The sequence below is a fragment of the Pinus tabuliformis genome, chromosome 1_2 (assembly GCF_031772625.1).
Source record: "Pinus tabuliformis cultivar Carrire ecotype Pingquan chromosome 1_2, CPIR1, whole genome shotgun sequence".
Taxonomy (NCBI): domain Eukaryota; kingdom Viridiplantae; phylum Streptophyta; class Pinopsida; order Pinales; family Pinaceae; genus Pinus; species Pinus tabuliformis.
The window spans coordinates 463,934,688-463,953,947 of record NC_142298.1 but is presented as its reverse complement, the minus strand read 5'-3'; the positions used below and the strand labels follow the sequence as shown (position 1 = coordinate 463,953,947).

General features: G+C 39.1%; 1 pseudogene; it reads left to right on the top strand.

Annotated features, from left to right (window-relative positions):
• Nucleotides 1-344: 344 nt before the first annotated feature.
• On the top strand, nucleotides 345-19,042 carry LOC149206354 (lysine-specific histone demethylase 1 homolog 3-like; annotated as a pseudogene).
• Nucleotides 19,043-19,260: the final 218 nt, after the last annotated feature.

Here is a 19,260-nt window from a genome sequence, read left to right as displayed (position 1 = left end):
GAGCAGAGCGCACTACTAAGGAGCAGACAGAAGAAAAGGAAGATGAGGAAGAGCATGACTCTGACAGAAGTCATAAGTCTCCTTCACCACAGACAAAGGAAGAAGAGAAGTTATTAGGACAGGGTGGTGCAGACCCGTAGACTACTCCATTCCGGGTTAAGCGCACTAGGGAGCAGGAAAGAGAAGGGCCACGGAAGAAGTCCAAGGCCAGTAAATCACCGCTCGACCCGATCACTTTGACAGAAGGTGATCTGAATGACATAGGGGACACAGTAAGGGACACGACCGTGAAACTGCTACAGCAGTTTGAGCAGCAACAACAACAACCCTTGGTCGCCATTCAAATGGGTATGCATGAGCTACAGATCCAGGCTACTCAACTGCAGGCCGGTGTAGGGTGGGGCAGCGCGGTGTTGACTAGTTTGGTGCCTGGAACCTCAGAAGCAGTAGAGATGGTTCGCTCTATGGATCCTCAGGCCGTCACGCTACTGGATGGAGCTTTGACTGTAGAAGCAGAAGCTGACAGGGCCACCATCAGCACTCTCAAGAAGGTTGGGTTGAACTTGGCCACGTTTCCAAGTGAAGCCCTTCACACCCTGCAAGATGGTGTGATCACGAACTTCGGGCCCGCGAGCAGCGCGCTCTGAATATGATCAGCTAACAAAAAGTTAACAATTGCTAGATGTTTGTAGAGAAGACTTTCGTGATTGATATCCTTAAGAAGATTTAGGAGAGGAATGAGTGCACCACAGCCGTGGTAGCTGAAGCATGCAGAATTGTTTCGAAGCTGCATATCCCAGAAGATGTGTCGGTTGACGCCAGAATTTAGAAGCTTGCTACAAGTATGCGCGACGCAAAGACAAAGCTGGCTAACATTCAGTTTGAGTTGAACCTTAAGATCACAGAGCTTGAGTTGAATGCCTAGCCTTCGACTCCACCAGAAGTCAGACAGCAGCACGAGGCAACTATCAAAAGATGCAGTTGCAGCAGTGGATGTCGTCGTGAAGGATTACACTACGCTCTTCGAGCGGTCACTCGAAGTAGTTACCAGTCTGTAGGAAGATCCAAACCTGTAGAGATTAGAGATCGAGGTGAGGGAACTGCAGCAGAGGTATGATGAGGTCAGAGCGACGACATGCACCATCTCCATCACACAGAGGTTGGCGAAGCTATAAGAAGCAAAGGCACTAAAGGAACAGGTGGATGTAGCACAACGCAGGGAGGCAGTACTGAAGGCCATATTGGGGCCTTGGCTAGATGAAGCCTATGTGATCATGGCCGCCATTGAAGGAAAATTGGCTAGTCTGCAGGAAACACAACAGAAGATATAGACAGATAGTGCAGGACTAGCGACGGAGCAGCTGGTCGAGCAAGTTAAGCAGGCGGCGACGCAGTGTACCACCGAGGTTGTAGTAGTGCAAGTGGATCTGGGAGGTCTTCGCCAGCAGAGTGACTCAGGGGGCAAGTCACCATATTTGGGTTGGGGGCCTATTGGGAGCAGGTCCCCTTGAGTCAATTTTGGGGTTAAAAGCCCATGTTTGGGGTTAAAAGCCCAAGTTTTTGTATAAAGAATGTAAAGTCTCTGCATTTTATGGCCGCGGAGCACGAAGATGTAAAGAGTCATCAAGGTTTTCTGCCCTTAGTTTATGTAAGTCATGTCGCCTTTAAGAGATCCACCCATGGTCCACGGACCAGGGGATTGTATAAAAGGAGAGTCTTAGACAAGTCTAAGGCAGTTGAGTCTTGGTATGTTTTGAGTCATTGATGAATGTAATGGGTCTGTGAGAGCTAAGAGAGAAGAGTCTTAGCATAGGAAAGAGGCTCTATTGCAGTGTGCGTAGAGGCCTAGGGTAGAAATTTGCAGCTGAGCGCGCGGACCCTTGCAGTTGTGTGCACAGGGCAGTCAGAGTCTGTAAAGAAGATCTGAAGCATCAATAAAGAGAATTAATCTGGAATTATCTATGTATGATCTATTTTACTTCTGTTATAAATGCATATGATTATGTTATGATGAATACTGGATTTATGTTTTAATTTTGTATTGATGCGCAAATCCATATGTTTTTCTTTGTTATATGAACACAAGTAAGAATATATGTTTATGCAAAGATCATCTTAATGCATGTTGAAGTTATTCAATACTTAAGCTAATTTGGGTAAATATGGAAGTAAGAGGAGTTATAGAGGTGCTTAAGTGTCTGATCCACCTATCTAGGGTACGCGAAGGACAGTCGTAGACCTTCGCAGAGGGTTAGAGGACAACTATGAGGAGTATATCGATAAGCCCTAAAAGGAATATCGACCTACACAAAGGAAGGTTTAGGGTATAAAAAGACATCACTACCATCTCTAGGTACGGAAAATTGGTTCCTGCATCCCCCCATACTACTTCGGGTGAGACTTCAGCCCGCGCTCCACGGATTGATGCCGAAAGTGTTAGTAGTGTAGGGATTTTCTTGGCTAATTAACATTGAACCTGGGTCAGGGCCCATCAAGCCAACACTAGTTTGTTGCATGATCTTCCCTTGAAGTTCTTTTTGATTTCAAGCTAACGTTTCCATTCCATGAGTGTTCGCTCTGTCTCCAAGTAAAACAGTTGTTGAGCAACTCCTCAGTAGTACAGGTAATATGGCTTCCAAGAGAGCTGGAATAAAGGATACTATAGAGAGAAGCACTAGAAATGTAGTTGAATAGGTGTCAATGAAATTTTCAGTGTATGCAGACACATTTGTTCATAGAGAAGGACATGAAGATAACATGGCAGGAAATTCAAGACATATTTGTAGGTAGCTTCAAGGAAGATTTGGAAGATCGACAGGACTATGTCAACATCCACAAGTCAGGCTTGTATAAGGTTGCATGTAGGTACCTTGCCTTCCCATGTCCAGACATCATTCACTGGATTTTCTCACATACTGATCCTAAGATGATGACATTGAGTAGTGCTAGTGGAACACAACTTTCTACCTTCGAGCCGGAAAACTATCATTAGATGTATCACTTACCACAACTGGTGAACCACATGGATGCACTCTTCTATACTCCCAACAACAATGTGAACACCAGAGACACCATGAAGCGTTGGGTAAAAGAGTCATCGAATTTCAAGTCGACAATCAGGTCTACAAGACTAAGTCACTTAGAAAGGCCTACCAACTCTTGATCATCTTTCCATGTCGCTTGTAAAGTCAAGAGAGCATAGAGACCTTTCCACAGAATTGGGTGGTTGTGTTGGATCAGTTGGAAAATGAAGGAAGGCCATTCAACTGGTTGGATATGTTGGCTCTTCAGCTGAAAGTGCATGTGGCTAATGCCCGGAACCTGCCCAACAATGAGCAAGCGATATTCTATATTTTTGCGTACCTGCTTGATGCAATCTATGCCCAACCTCAGTTTCCTGGCATGGATTGGACATGGACACCATCAGAGAATGATGTGAACATTTATTGCAAGTTTCTTTCTGAGTGCAACTACCGAGGAGTCATGGAGAGGCTATTTGGCCATTTCATTATGCCAGTTTACAAGATGATCTTTGAGCAGGATCCACCTTGCATGTCCCAAGAAGCGATGCAAGCATTGCTTAACATTGCAGATTGGTATGCATCACCTAGTGGCACCTTCATCAGGATGTTTGGCAGAGATAAGTCTCTGCATGTGCTACCAAGGTTTTCCACAGATAAGTTGGTCATGCAAGAGGTTGCATATCACATCTCCATAGGGTTATTAGCAGGATTGCATAGGAGGAAAAAGGCACCATGGCATTCTCTTCCTTTGTAGATTGGATTGTACAAGATCCGGAGCTTGAAGGATGTGATTTCCGAGGTCAAGGACTTAGAGAAGTTTGAGTTCGGCACCGAGGATTTAAATCCATATAATCCCCACTACATATGCAAGAACCAGTGTGCAAAGGTGTATTATCCATGGATCCATGGGGCATGTCATTGGCCAAAGGAGGACCCTTGGAGGTATTTCTACAACTCCTCTAAGCTTAATGAACCGGTGAGCATGGCTATAGAATGGAAAACAACTCTGCAGGCAGAAGAACCACATGAAGCATCAACAACAACAACAGTGAGTAGCAAACCAACGAAGGACAAAGGCAAGAGGAAGATTGCCAAGAACCCAGAGGTTGAGAAAATCTATAAGTTCAAAGAAGATCCTCTCGTTGAGAAAGTATCTTTGTAAATAGAGGCAAAGAGGAAACAACACTTAAGGAGAGTATAACGGAGGAAGAGAGAGGAGCAAAGGTTGGAGGATGTAGAGAGGAATTTGAAGGAAATAGAGAAGAATCTAAAAGAAGAGCAATAGCTAAGAAGGAGAGAAAAGGAAGAGAAGAAAAAACAAGAACATGATGAAAGGCAAGGCGCAATGATAGAGAAAACTGCGACTATATAGTTGAAGGAGTCAGAGCAGCTAGCAAATGAAGAAGAGGGTGAGCAGGTGCAGGTTCTGGAACTTGATCAGTAGATTGAGCAGGTGGTTGAAGCAAGGGACATGGAGTTGGAAAAGGAGTCACAGGACCAAGATACCAACCTCATGCTGAGAACATATGAGGTCGCACCTCAGTCTCCACCACCTCTAGAATCAGAACCATTCCCGAGTGAACAAGGAGAGGTTGTCCTCCTTGATGATGATCCAGTGATGGATTTGTACAATCTGTCATTTGATTATTCACATCAAAGGATTGTACAAGAATGAAGAAAGTATCTCCCGAATGATCACACGTCACCTGCACATATAAAGGAAAGGGTGATTGTGTCAGATGTTAGAAGATATCCAACTTCCTTGGGCGATGCCTCTAAGTCTTATGCAGAAGCCATGAGCTAACCCGTCAATTTCTTGTTAGTAGAGAATTATCATATGGAAAAGGACTTGCAAGAGGTCGAGCAGAGGACAGAACAATCCACAAGGTCCGCTATGGAAGAAATGAGAAAATCTATACTTGCTGAAGTATCGACTCTTGAGACCACTATGCGGAAACTGTATGAAATATTTGTCACCATGCATAACCTGGTTGGCCATCTATATGGTTTTCAGCAGCAATGCATGAAGATTGTCAAAAATCTCAAAGACATACATGCTGCTATTACGCATGTACAGGAATGGACAATGAGGTACAAGGGAGCCTCGCTTTACTTGCATAAGATAATGACATCGTAGACAAAGATAGACAAAGCACAGATTCAGATGTTGATCTGGAACTATGAGAAGCTCCCTCCGCTCATCACTAGCATTGAGGCTTCCTATGCACGATTGTTCAAGATTCTGGATGTGATAATGAGGACACACATGATCCCTTCAATCATATCCCTCACTCAAGCCATGAAGAAGAGCTAAGTCCTGTTGGAGATCGACAAGTACATAGTGCAGTTGATGGGGGAGGCCACCAACGATGACTTGTAGCTGAGCGCAGAAAACATGCAGAAGTACATCAGTGGTCTAACAACACTCAGGAAAATGCTACGCATGCTTCAAGATGAGTTGGACAAAGGTTACAGAACCATATACCCTGAAGCCATGGAGGCAAGAGTCCATTTGTAGAAATACATCACCAAATAGTATGGGGACACAATAGCAGAGTACCAAGCTTGGTATCAGTTTGTCACCAAAGACCATCAAGAGGATGTTGTTGGGTTGGTCTTTCCCCAAGTTTCCAAGTGATGGTGTTTGTCTTGTTAGGATACTCAAGCCTATTTTGTACCACATGGGTATATGTGGAAATTGTATTATTACTTGTAAATATATTGTAAGTGAAATTCCAAGTGTTATTAGTGGAATGTGAATTGTCACTATGTAATGTAAAGAGTTATTTGTAAATGAGTTGAAGAGTCACAAGGGTAGTGAAAGAGTCAAAGGGGAATGCCAAGGGTCACCCCACCCTTTGTTATATATAGAACCTCATAACTCATAGTACAAGCTTTTGGGAGCCAAGATTTTGGCTAGGCATTGCTTAGAGAAGGCTTGGAGAGTATTATGACGAGCCTTGGCTTCTCCACAACGTAGAGCGAGTACATCTCTTTGGAGGAGCAAGCGGTGTTGACTGTAATGTTCCACCATTGGGGCTAGTGGTTGTCAATGGTGTATGTATGGATGGAACTTTCACTTAATAATATAACTGAGCCAACACATTTTCATGCATACACTAGTAAAAAAATGAGAAATTAGTGACTAGGTGACTAAAAAAATTAGTCACCGCAACTTTTCAAAGTGAAATACTACAAAAAATGAGCAATATTAAGTGACCCAACTAAAAACTACTAACATAAATGACTAATTTAGTCTCTGGTTAAAATATATGACTAGCTAATAAGTAATACAACTAAAAATGACTAACATAAATGACTAATTTAGTTTAGGAACAAAACTACAACCTAACAAGTACTACAGTAATACAAATTAGTGGTTTATGTTCGTCATTTTAATTGTGTCACTTTAGCAATCTAAACTTACAAGTGATAGGGGATTCAAAGGCTATTAATATAGATTGGTTGAAAGGTTATACTTCCTTAAACACTTCTTTATTGGATTAGTGGATGACTATATTTATGGAGCTTATTAGAATCTTCAGGGTTATATCCTTTGACCACATTCACGGGGAATTAAATTCAAAGGTTGACAAATTATCCAAATGAGAGTGGGCATACAGTTGAATCAAATACATTATGAAGAATACCTGCAAGGAGAAGTGTTGGTTAATTAGTAGATGGCACATTTATTTAGTTGAAGACTTAACTTTTCATGTGTATCTACATTTTTTATTATCAGGGCCATATCCATTGAACTTAGGATACTAGTTTTTAACTCAGATACCATGTTGTTTATCTAGTTTGAACGTACATTATGAGCATAGGCAACAATGCAAACATTTAGAGGTAGTGGTTGAATGTGCAATGCACACATAACACAACCCTTTCCCACATATATATGGACCAATGTTGACCCATGGTCTCCTCAACACCTGCCAAATGACATAACTCAATACCTTAAGGCAGCCATGGGTACCCTACTAGTGTGTAATGCACACATAACATTGATTGCAAATAGAAATTTGGATTAAAGTCTACACATGTTATCCTCAATGCCCACCCAAATTAGGGAGGATTATCATATAATCAATTGGTAATGTCATTATTCTTACACGGGAGATGTCTAAGGTTCAAATCTCCCCCCCATGCTCTTTAGACATTGAAATGATTACTACAACTAAGGCCATAATAATTTGGTGTTAGAAATATTATGGCCACATCCATGGGCCATCAATTTCTTCTATCTAGGACTTCCACCCAACCTTTAACACAAGCAAATAAGAGCATGCACTTTGGGATTGAGACTTGAACCCAAGTCATCGTTAAGGTAAGAACCCCAACTTATATGTAGACCACAACTCAACAAATATCCCCTTCCCATATTAAGTGGGTGCTTCTAAAGTCATTTCTCTTGCAAGTGAGAGGCACAAGGTTCAAATTTCTTGCCCCTTCCCATGTTTTCTCTTCACTAAAATGGTCATTGCAACTAAGCCACGATAAAAAAAATCATCGTATCCATGCATTGTCAATTTATTTTAGGACTTCCACCTACTATTGAATATGTCGACATTATAAGAGCACAACTTTTCAAGCTGTGACTTAAACTTGGGGAATCATTATAATAAGTTTTCCAACTTGCTACCAAACCATAACATGACAAACCTCTCCCCTCAATGTTAAAGTGAGTTTTTATAATGGAGTAATGTAGATTATTATTCTTACCTTATTAGAGATCAAAACAAAGCGATGATTGGAAAAAATGATTGATTACTTGATATCTATCAAAGATTGAACTCTAGCCATTTATGGCATATGTTAAATAACACACGAAATGTAACAATTTATAGCCACAATTTCAGATGGAATTCAATCATGGATTATCATTACATTTGGATCATAGTTTTTCTCATGACCCTACCACAATTAGAAGTGTTTAAGGATATTTCCAAGGAAACCGCCATCTTGTTAGGAGTGCCAATAATCATGACATGTGAAGGAACGATAGTCAAGGATTATATGTCCTTTCTAAACCCCCCACACCTCATTTGCGTTGTTCGCTAGGATTTTCAAGAGTGTCATACTGTCATCATGATCTGATGTGCTAGTGGTTTTTGTAGACGGTGAGGGCTTTAGTGGGATACACTAGATGTTGCAACCTTCAAGTGGATCCTCAGTGAAGTTGACCTTGTCCTCAAACTTTTTTGCATTCGAGGGGTGGGAAAAATAGGGTTGCAATGGAGAGTGAGCATGGAGATGGTTAGGCCACAGGAAGTAGGCCTATTGGCTTTGCAGAAATATGATTTTACCAGTTTTGTCATTGTACATAAGTGTTAACGATTTTTTTCATCTTTTATAGCATATATATAAGAGAAATCAGAAATATGACGAGTATTTGGTAACCATCTACATATATTGACCAAATCAAAGTAGAAATGGAATTATTGTTTATCTCATTCTCTCTGAGACTTCTCACAATTTCTACTAAGTGGAAATGTATTACATAATTTTTTCCATCTGAATGTTCTTCCACATATGCATTATTTCTCTCTTGCACATTGTAACCTCATGCATTAAATGAGTCTATGTTTTTAGTTCGCTTCTAACATGCATCAGAGTCAGGACTTGGATTTTGTTTTGAAAACTCTATTCTCCCTTAACTGGATACTCTACACCATCCTTAAGCTATTAAATTATTCCTTCTCCCCTCACAATACTTTGCTTCCTTCACTGACTCTATCTCCTTCACTTATAGCTACTTCAAATTGAAGCTTTCTACACATTTCACTTCACCTTATCAAGTTGCCTGGATTTTTTTCAACTCAACATTCTACTTCAATTTTATTCTAACCACAGAGAAGAAAAGAATCCACTTTGCATAGGATATTTTCTTTTCATATTGTTTTGATTTTCTTCTGCTGTCTATTTTTTGGGGGGTTTTAGCACTTTCCATTGATTAGCAAAATAGTGGACTCCTGATCTATGCTTCACTTGGAGAAACATCTTCAACGCTTGGTGATTCTTCTGGAAAATCACTCTATTGTTCAAAACTGAAAAATGATTAACCATTTTACCTTCGTTAAATAAGAGTCTTGAATCTATTGAGATATGGTAGCTTAGGAGGTATTCTTCACTAGATTAGTTCCTTAGCTTGTGAAGAATATTAATCAGCCTTGTAAATGCTTACTTAAGTGGAGAACAACAATGGAGATGGTTAGGGCATAGGCACGAGGCCTATTGGCACTGTAGAAATCTGATTCTACCACATTTATTTGAGATCCGCTCCAACCCTAGCCACAGAGCTATCACTTTTCTCATTGTACATAAGTGTTACTGATTTTTTCATTTTTTATAGCATATATATAAGACAAATCATAAATATGATGAGTATTGGGTAACTATCTACAAATATTGACCAAATCAAAGTAGAAATGGAATTATTGTTTATCTCATGCTCTATGAGACTTCTCACGGTCTCTGAAAACTTTATCCTGCCTTAACTGGATACTCTACACCATCCTTAAGTTGTTAGATTCTACCTTCTTCCCTGAAAATACTTTGCTTCTTTCATCGACTATCTCCTTCACTTACAACTACTTTGAACTGAAGCTTTCTACACACTAGAGTTCACCTTCTCAAAGTATTTGGATTTTGTTCTGCTCAACACTCTACTTCAATTTTGTTTTGACCACAGAAAAGAAAAGAATCTACTTTACGCAGGAGATTTTTCTTTTCATATTGTTTTTATTTTCTTCTTCTGTCTATTTTTTGTGGGGTTTTAGCACTTTCCTTTGATTAGCAAAACAATGGACTCTTGATCTATGCTTAACTTGGAGAAACATCTCCAACGCTTGGTGATTGTTCTAGAAAATCACTCTATTGTTCAACACTGAAAAAGGCTTGACCACTTTACCTTCATAAAATAAGAGTCTTGAGTCTGTTGAGCTATGACAGCGCAGGAGATATTCTTCACCAGCTTGGTGTTTTAGCTTGTGAAGAATATTTACGCCGTAAGGCATTCCCTTTGAGAAAAACTCCCCTAACTGCCACTCTGTACCAGTCTACACCATCGGATGGAATGTTAGATGATTGAAGATTTTTAGGTCATTGGATTAATAGTTAATAGTTAAGAGAAAATTAATAGTTATGGCACATAATGGGCATGTTCAAAAAGTAATCAAAACAGTTTTTTGATGGCTTAATGTAGAGGTTTTTTCATTGCAGATACAACAGACACCTCTGCGCTCTTTGATGACAACATGTACGCACATTAGAAGTGGGCGGGGTTTACTCTGAGTACCTAAATTTGGCCTTTTGGTTTCCTTTCTCTTTCTATGTTACCTGAATTGTCTCCAAGAACTCCATTTGGGCTCTTGTGAAATTCTAATTGTGCTTCCTAGAAGTCTGGAAAAGCCTATATCATTGCAATAACTCTCCATCTGTTTACAGTCGGTGTATATTTACATAGGTCGGATTGCAATTTCATTCAAATGGCATGGGTTAGTGGTGCATGCAAAATGCCTAATATTTTCCTCACAATTGGCCTTCAAGAATTCGTATGGATTTTATTTTTTTATTGTTGTGCAAATCATTCATTAGCACAGGTTTTTCTCAAGACATTCAAACTTTGAAAAGCCTGATTTTATTTTTTTAATTTAGATAACATGTTCTTAGCTTAGGACAGTCACTTCAAAATTTCATATAAGCTCATTTGCTAGTCTATTTTATAGCCATTAGAAATCTCATGAAACATTATCAAAATTATAGTGACTAAACAAAGAACATAAGAGATAGATGCAAAAGACAAGCCAAGACAAGAGTACACAAGGATATGGCTCAAGCCAGGGAAAAACCCCAAGATGGGGAAAACCCTATATCAATTCTTCTTATTATTAATATCGAATGTTCAGCAGAGAGAGAGAGTACAATAATCCAAAGTCAAAATGACTTTGACAATTTGAAGATTCAATATCTTAAACAAGTGTAGGGCTCAAATTGTAATACCAATATTCAGTCAATTGTAATCTGGTTAGGGTTGCTTACTGTCCACTCTGATTTCATTCATTTGATCCAAAGACCCTCTTTTCTACTACGACTTCCACTGACATGCATGAAGAAGACCATTGCCGACCCTTAGGGTTGATCTAGGCCCATGATAGTAGTCTCGGTCCCCTTGACTGTGATGATGTAGACCTGCAGCTTCCCTAGAGGGGTAGATCTGAAGAGCAGTCTCAAAACGTCCACAAACTAACCTAGGAGAAGTACATGAATACAACCAGCCTTTCTTCTCTATAATTGGATCTTGCAAGGACAAATTTAACCTACACAAAAATTCCATAAATTCCCGCAAAGTCTGCGGTTGCCCTTCTGGAAATTCTCGGCCCTACCTGAGAAGAGAGACCCAAAACAACAAGCACTGTGTTCTCCTTCAAGAACTCAGCTACCTTAGAAGCCTTTTGATGTCTCTAAGATATGTATAATGAGAATGGAGGACACCTATATATATATATTATATAACAATTTATACTTATGGAGGTGAAGCCGACCTTAACATTTTGGAGGCAAATTTGAATTTCAAATTTCATTTTTCCCGCCTTAATAAGGTTATGACTTGTAGAATTTCTTTTAAGTAAATACATATTTTTCCCTATCCAAATTTGGTGATCTTAAGGTCGATTTTGGACCTCTTGAAAAGAGGAATTTAATTCCACAATAATCTTCTTCAAAAGAGTAGACCAAAGTGGAATTTCACCCTAGTTTCCAATTTTAACACTCCCTCTCAACTAGGGAGAATTCCACCTGTCAAACCATCAACCACTGTCACTGATCATAAAACCATCCTGACACCATGAACCATCTCTAAATCTCGTCTTTGCTCTGCTTTTCTCTGCTTAACACTGATGTAATAATGAAAAAGAATTGATTGAGAGTGACTCACAAGACTTTACCACTCTCTATTGACAAAAGTCAATCCAGAGGTAAATCCTTAATCAGACTTGATCCTGGATCAAGTTGAACAACACCATGCATCCTAGTCATAGGGAGTATGACAGTACCCGATGCATCCATCAGTAGTGCTATGGTCCCTAACCACTTTTCCAACTCATTGGCCAGATGAGAGGTACTTCCCATGTGTCCTAGACTACATGGGTAGGATGATACTGCATCAATAGCAGGGAAAGAATGTATCGCATCCTGCTCACAACCATACATAGGGAAAGGGCGAACCACATCCTACAATACAATCACACGTAGGGAAATGATGAACCACATCCTACAATCACAATCACACGTAGGGAAAGGATGAACCACATCCTACAATCACAATCACAATCACACGTAGGGAAAGGATGAACCACATCCTACAATCACACATCACAACAATCAATCATGGGGAAAGGATGAACCACATCCCATTGAATTGTCAACAAATGCCTATATGCATCTCTCATTGGGGTATCCACAGGAGAAGGTGAGCCCCTCATCCTCCTCATATGCGATACGAGAAGGTCAACCACTCATCCTATGCATATGTCATCAACAATAGTGGAAGGTGAACCACTCACCCTACATACATGTGTCTGCAATCGTAGGGGAAGGTGAACCACTCACCGTACACACATGTCAGCCACCATGGGGTATCACAAGGGAAGGTGAACCACTCACACTGTACACAACGCATCAGTGAACCACTCACCCTATGGTCTCTCATAGCTCAAAAAGTACCCCAAGCCCCCAGGAGCTCCCAGAGCTCAATATTCAATCTTAACCAATGATCCTTTTATATATAGGATAGAGCCATGCTGCTTTTTGAAAATCATGACCATATCTGAGTGATGATTTTGCTGACCAAATCATCAATAGCTCCATCCAACATCATATATTCATACACGACTGATCTTACTCCCTCTTATATTAACAAATGAGAGGGTCATAATTCCCTCTAAAAACACAATCATTGAGCCACCTGTAACCTGCCCTTTTTCTACTATAGACCCTTGTTCATGAGCCACAGTCATCAAGGCATCATTAGAGTCATCTTTGCCAAGAAGATTCATCAAGTTATTCTGTCAGAGCTCCCTCTGGAGTCTTACTTCAGTTGGTTCTTCATTAGTCTGTTCCTCGGCTTGTTGCAACTATATCAACAAAACTTGCCCTATCAGACTTTCACACATGCTATAACCATTCAACAGTAAATCAATGGATTTAGCAGAATTATACATGAACTTCCAATTATGTAAAGACATCAAGAGATTTTCTCTGAATTCTGCTCTGATGCTTTTGAACTGACTACTACAAATCTGAGTGAGCCAACATGTTTTAAACAATCCTGATTCATAGCCCTTATTGTCACTGATCTGAATATCTTCGTACTCTAGATGGACTACATAATGCTTGGGTCATTTATTGTATTCAAATTCACTGTTGTAATTCTGTCACCATAAACTTCTCTGCATCTAGATGGTAGCACATCAATGATACAACCCTGGCTTCACCAAAATACTAACTTGACAATATATATAAGCTCTATCAGACATAGTAATGACAGCTCAATAGCAATAGTGTATTTATGCAAGGAACCCAACCATTGGTCATTAATGTTGAGGCACACAGATCTTCAATCAAACCTTCTTTCTTCGGAGCGATTGACCAACCACTTTTTCACTTACGTATAGTGCAACAATTCAGATATAATAAAGATTAGACAATTTTGTTAGCAGCCAGGGGTTCAGTGCTCCTTTCAAGGAGGGATCAAGCTCTAGAAATCATTGTTTCTCTTGTACATCATCACAATGATTTGCTCTAGGTTAGTTAATTAAGAATCTTGGACGGACTTCTATATGAGTGTCTGAAGGAACTACATAAGATACTACCATTCCTCCTACGTGCTGCAATGCATAGTGTATCTCAGGTATACATACACAAGTTTCAGTTCTTTATTGTCCATAGCGTACTTTCCTTTAAAGTCATATTTCTGATTCCAGATTTCACATTCGAGTCTCTTAGTGTGCTAAAAGAGTTATGTAATCTTCAAAATCTAGCTTATAATGCTTAGACTACAACAAGCTTCCAATGATGATATATATAATCAAGATTCAAAACTAATTCAGAGTAGTAGCAATATATACTCTCCAGATAAATTCTTACTGCTATAAGTAACACAAAATCTCAGGGATGACTTCAGAAACATACCTAGACTGTTGTAAATTGAGGCCGAAATATTACTGCACAGTGTTAGAATTACTTCTTCAATTTGGAGTACGCAAACCTTACGTCAGTCCACAGATCTTATCACACTAATGTTTTCTAACTTTTAGATTTCAGGAAGCTTCAAAATGTTGCAAGTTGAGCCTTGATCTTCAAGATTGTTAATCTTCTGAGAAGAATATGAATCTTATGATTTAACAATTCTTCCTCCACTACCAACAAACTCAAGAACATGTCAATCATGTTTTTCACTCATCAAATCAACAACCACAGACACAACATCAGCCATACATCCCTGTAGCAATTCTTATGACAAAACAACATAAACACTTACATTCTCTGCTTCACATGGCATTAGTAATAATGGTAAGACACCCTTTCTTAACCATATGGCATCAACCATTCAATACAAGAACTATACATCACCCAAACATAGACCCTGTGTTTACAACATACACAAATCATGTTGTCTCCACTCTTTTGGAAGCAATTCACAGCTACAACAATGACCAAAGCCCAACTTTACATGTACAGTGAGGTCCAGGATTGCTTCTGCCTTTATTTGCTGTTGTCTGTTGCCTCTGCCTGTATCTGCTTGCTCTTGGTCTTATTCAAATACATTTGCAAACCCTAAGGACATTAACTTTGCTTCTGTCTTCTTTAACATAGTGGTCCTTGTTGATTCATGACACATATCAGAAAAATTTATTGCATAGGGATACTTAGTTGGTTTATCACAAATGGACTGTAATTGTTGATTCACTGTCAACTTCAACTTTGCACAGACATGCCAAAAGAAGGATGATTGTTCACACAATCACAATCTTAATATTGCTTCCAAGGTGACCCATAAATTCATCATTAGATCAATGCCAGGAAATCTTAAAGTTACAGGTTCATGACCTTTATCAGTCCTTCAAATACAATCATTAATATCAGATAGCATACCTCTAGAACATGTAGTTTTGCAGAACAAATTTTACACAGGCAGCCTCAAGAAAGGATGCAGATAGTTGCCGGATTGTAGAGCTTAATCATCAAGAAATAAGAGGCCGAAACTCCAGCTTGCACAGAAGTTCTTCATGGCTTCACTTCAGAAAAGACTTCGGGCCTGAATTAGTTTGCAAAATATGCTTAAAAAAATATGAACAAATTCCATGAAAATGTCGAGCAAAGAACAATTAGTGTACCAAGACTGCCACAAATGTTTGACTTAGAATAAGCTTGAACTATGCACACAAAATTCACTCAGATCTTTGGTTAGACAGTGCCAAGTTTTGTCACAGAAACTGCCTCAGATTTGTAAGTCAAAAGAAGAGCTTGGATCTATGGTATTTTTTTGCAACAACTTTCCAATATACCATGCTTTTTACAAGAGCTCAACAAAGGACTTATCCTCAGAATTATGCCAGGAATTTAACCTCAAAATCATGCCAAGAAGTCTCACAGATCTGCCTTCCAAATGTCCTTAAGAACATTCAAAATGATACCATTTTTTGTGCCCTGTTTGGTGGGAGTCTGGTTAGGGCATCACAGTTTAGCCTCCAATTCTTAGATTGGCCTTAAGAAATAAGCTTCAAAAGCTTGCTTCAGCCACAGATCAGTCAACCACCTTTACCCAAATTTTTGTTTGATTGTTGGAGCTCGATGTGCATATATCTGTGCCTTCAGTCACTGAGATAGGCCGCAGAGCATAGATAACTAGCGTATCAATCTCATACGTGCTCAGAAAAAAAAGGAGTCTGAAATGCTATCGAAAATCCAAACCCAATCATAAATGTGTGAATGCCCAGAATTGTCTCAAAACTCTGCCTATGAATCCACTCTACAAGGCTGCAGAAGGTGCACTTAGGTCAGCATTTTGTTGTCTCATAGCCTGAAGAAATACTCTCAGAAAACCTCTTCCATTCAAGGTTTGCAAATTAGATCCTTATTAGTTATTTGAAAAATTATTTTCTTCTTTGATTTATGATAAAATTCTTGATAAACCTACTGCATTTGTCTTGTTTCAAAGGAGTTGCATCTTTGGTAGTCATTAATGTATTTCCATGCATCTGTTATAACCTTAAAAAAAATTAAATCTAATTAGAAGAGAATTTTTGGCTCACAATGTGCATGATTATTACTGCAGGGGTATATAAATGTTGGTGTTGCAGTGAAAAAACCAAAAACGAAAGATGATTTTGAGCCAAAGCCGAAGCTTTCAAAAGAGAGTATGTAGACAAAAAATTGTGGCGACAAAGGGATTGATGGAGAAGAGGAGGTTGCTTTCATTCTTGGTCAGATTAAGGATTATGAGGAAAACCTTTCAGGTGGGAAGAATCAAATTTAGGTAGAAGGTGAAAACCAAACAATGTTGCTTAATGTGGAATATGTGAAGAGAAACAAACTTCCAAAGAACTGCTCTTGGTCAACAGAATCAGATAAAATGGATTATGAAGAATGTGGTATTTCTCTTATGAAAATAGACAGATCCCCAGTGGTTGTACCCAATACAACAGGGAATTTAACTGTGGAGGCTGTAAGAAGCTCTGTTTTGAAAAATGAGGTGGAAATTGAATCTGTTGTTGCCCACAAAGATGATAAGCTAGGAACAAGAGACATTTCTGGTTGAGACTGAAAATGAAGTTTTTTTAGGAAAGGATCATGGAGTAAAAATTGAAGTGGATCCATTACTCAAAGTTCATTATGCTTTGGACCAGATAAAAAATTCTTATGGTGAAGATGAGTTTAGTGATATTGACAGAGCAAACGTTTTGCATAATCTTCGTAAGCATGATTTGCAATTGGACTGACAAATTGATAAACAAGAATCCATGTGAAATGCATCATCACAGGCCAATGATGGAAATTCTATTTCAGAAAGTTGGAAAAGGATAATTATTATTGGTGCAGGGCCTTCTGAGCTAGCAGTTGCTAGGCATTTACAGTGGCTAAATTGTCATGTAATTGTTTTGGAAGCATGAGATAGGGTAGGTGGAAGAGTTTATATAGATTTTTCAGCACTCTGAGTGCCGATGGATCTAGGTGTTAGCATTATTACTAGCATCGAGGTAGATGTGACAACAGAAAGAAAACTAGATCCATCTGCATTGCTTTGTACACAACTTGGCCTAGAGTTGACAGTGCTAAATAGTTACTTCCCTCTATATGATTATGTGACTGGTCAAAAGTTCCTGCCACCTTAGATGAGGCACTTGAAGCAGAGTATAACGTACCACTTGATGATATGGTGATTCTTATTGCTCAAAATGGAGATGTAGCAATGCACATTTCTCTGGATGAGGGGTTAGAACATTCTCTAAAAAAAGTGATGCATCGCTCGATCAAGTTCAACTGGTTCAGTGTTGGCAAGCAGTAAAGGTCTTCTTAACAATTCTGACTATCAAAGCACAATTTAGGATTCCTCAGCGGGAGACTTAGAGGCATTGAGTGCAACAGTTGATTCTAGCATAAAGGCAGTTTCTGAAAGTAACGTTTTAATAGTTGCAGGTATGGAAAATGGAATTAACATGGAATCTCAACCTAATAAACTAAATTTATCTGACAATTCCAACATGGAATAGCAGAGCCTCAATCCACTTGAGAGATGAGTTATGGATTGGAATTTTGCTAATTTGTAGTATGGCTGTGCAGCAAAAATTAGTTGGGTTTCACTCCCTTACTGGAATCATGATGATACTTACGGAGGTTTTGGAGGAGCTCATTGTATGATTAAAGGAGGTTATAACACTATTATGGAGGCATTAACTGAAGGTCTTAATATTCAGCTAGGTCATGTTGTAACAGAGATTTCATACTCTACAAAAGGACCCAAAGTCAAAAGGTGGAATAGAGAGAGAGGTCAAAGTTTGCACTGAGAATAATTAGGAGTTGTTGGTGATGTAGTTCTAATAACTGTACCCCTTAGCTGCTTGAAAGAAAATACAAAAGAGTTTTCACTAGATTTTCCAGATTGGAAATTAGCCTCCATTAAACAACTTGGATTTGTTGTCTTGAACAAGGTAGTTATGGGATTCCTGAAGGTCTTTTTGGATGAGAGTGTGGATTATTTTGGGGCAACTGCAAAGAGAACAGAGTTATGGGGATGATGTTTTATGTTTTGGAATCTGAAGAAAAGAGTTGGTGCACTAGTTCTGATTGCTATTGTTGTTGGAAAGGTTGCAATAGATGGCCAGGATTTAGAAACCTCCGATCATGTTAAACATGCAGTCATGATCCTCTGAAAGTTGTTTGGAGAAACTACTATACCAAAACCCATTGAATTTGTTTCTACACACTGAGGTGGTGGACGATTCAATAGGTGTTCTTATTCTTATGTTGTCTTTGGTGCTTCTGGAGAGGACTACGATGTTTTGGGTAGGCCTGTAGAAAATTGTTTATTCTTTGCTGGGGAGGAAACCTGTAAAGAGCATCTTGATACTATTAGTGGTGCACTGATGAGTGGTATTCAAGAATCTGTCTGAAGCATTGACATTCTAGAAAACATGGAGGATTCCATGACAGAGGCTGAGGCTATGGTTGTTGTACAATGGCAGTCTGATAGTAAAAGAAGTGAATTGAGGGACATGGTTATAAGGATTGATGTAGGAGATCTTTCTAGTGTTCTTTGAAAATGATCTCTTAATGGGGAACAAAATCCTTTTAGAAAATATCCTTTACTTCAAGACATGTTTGGAAACGCAAAGACAACAACTGGGTGTCTATGTTTAGCAAAGTAGATGTTGTAGCTAACTGTTGCTACTATGAAGGCTTTTGCTGGAACAAAAGAAAGGCTTGGCTTTCACAACATATGGATCCTGGTATGCTAAATGCATTTTCTTAAAAAAATTGCAAGTTCATCTAATGGATTTGAAATCAATTATCAAGGACTACCTTGTCATTTCATTTTGCAAGGATATTGTAATACTATGAATTTATTTCAAATTTCATCAGTGGCATTCCATTATGTATAGATAAATAAATTGTGTCTCTTTAGAATTTGTTATGCATCTATTTTCCTCTAATCAACCCAGAGGGAAGTGTTGGA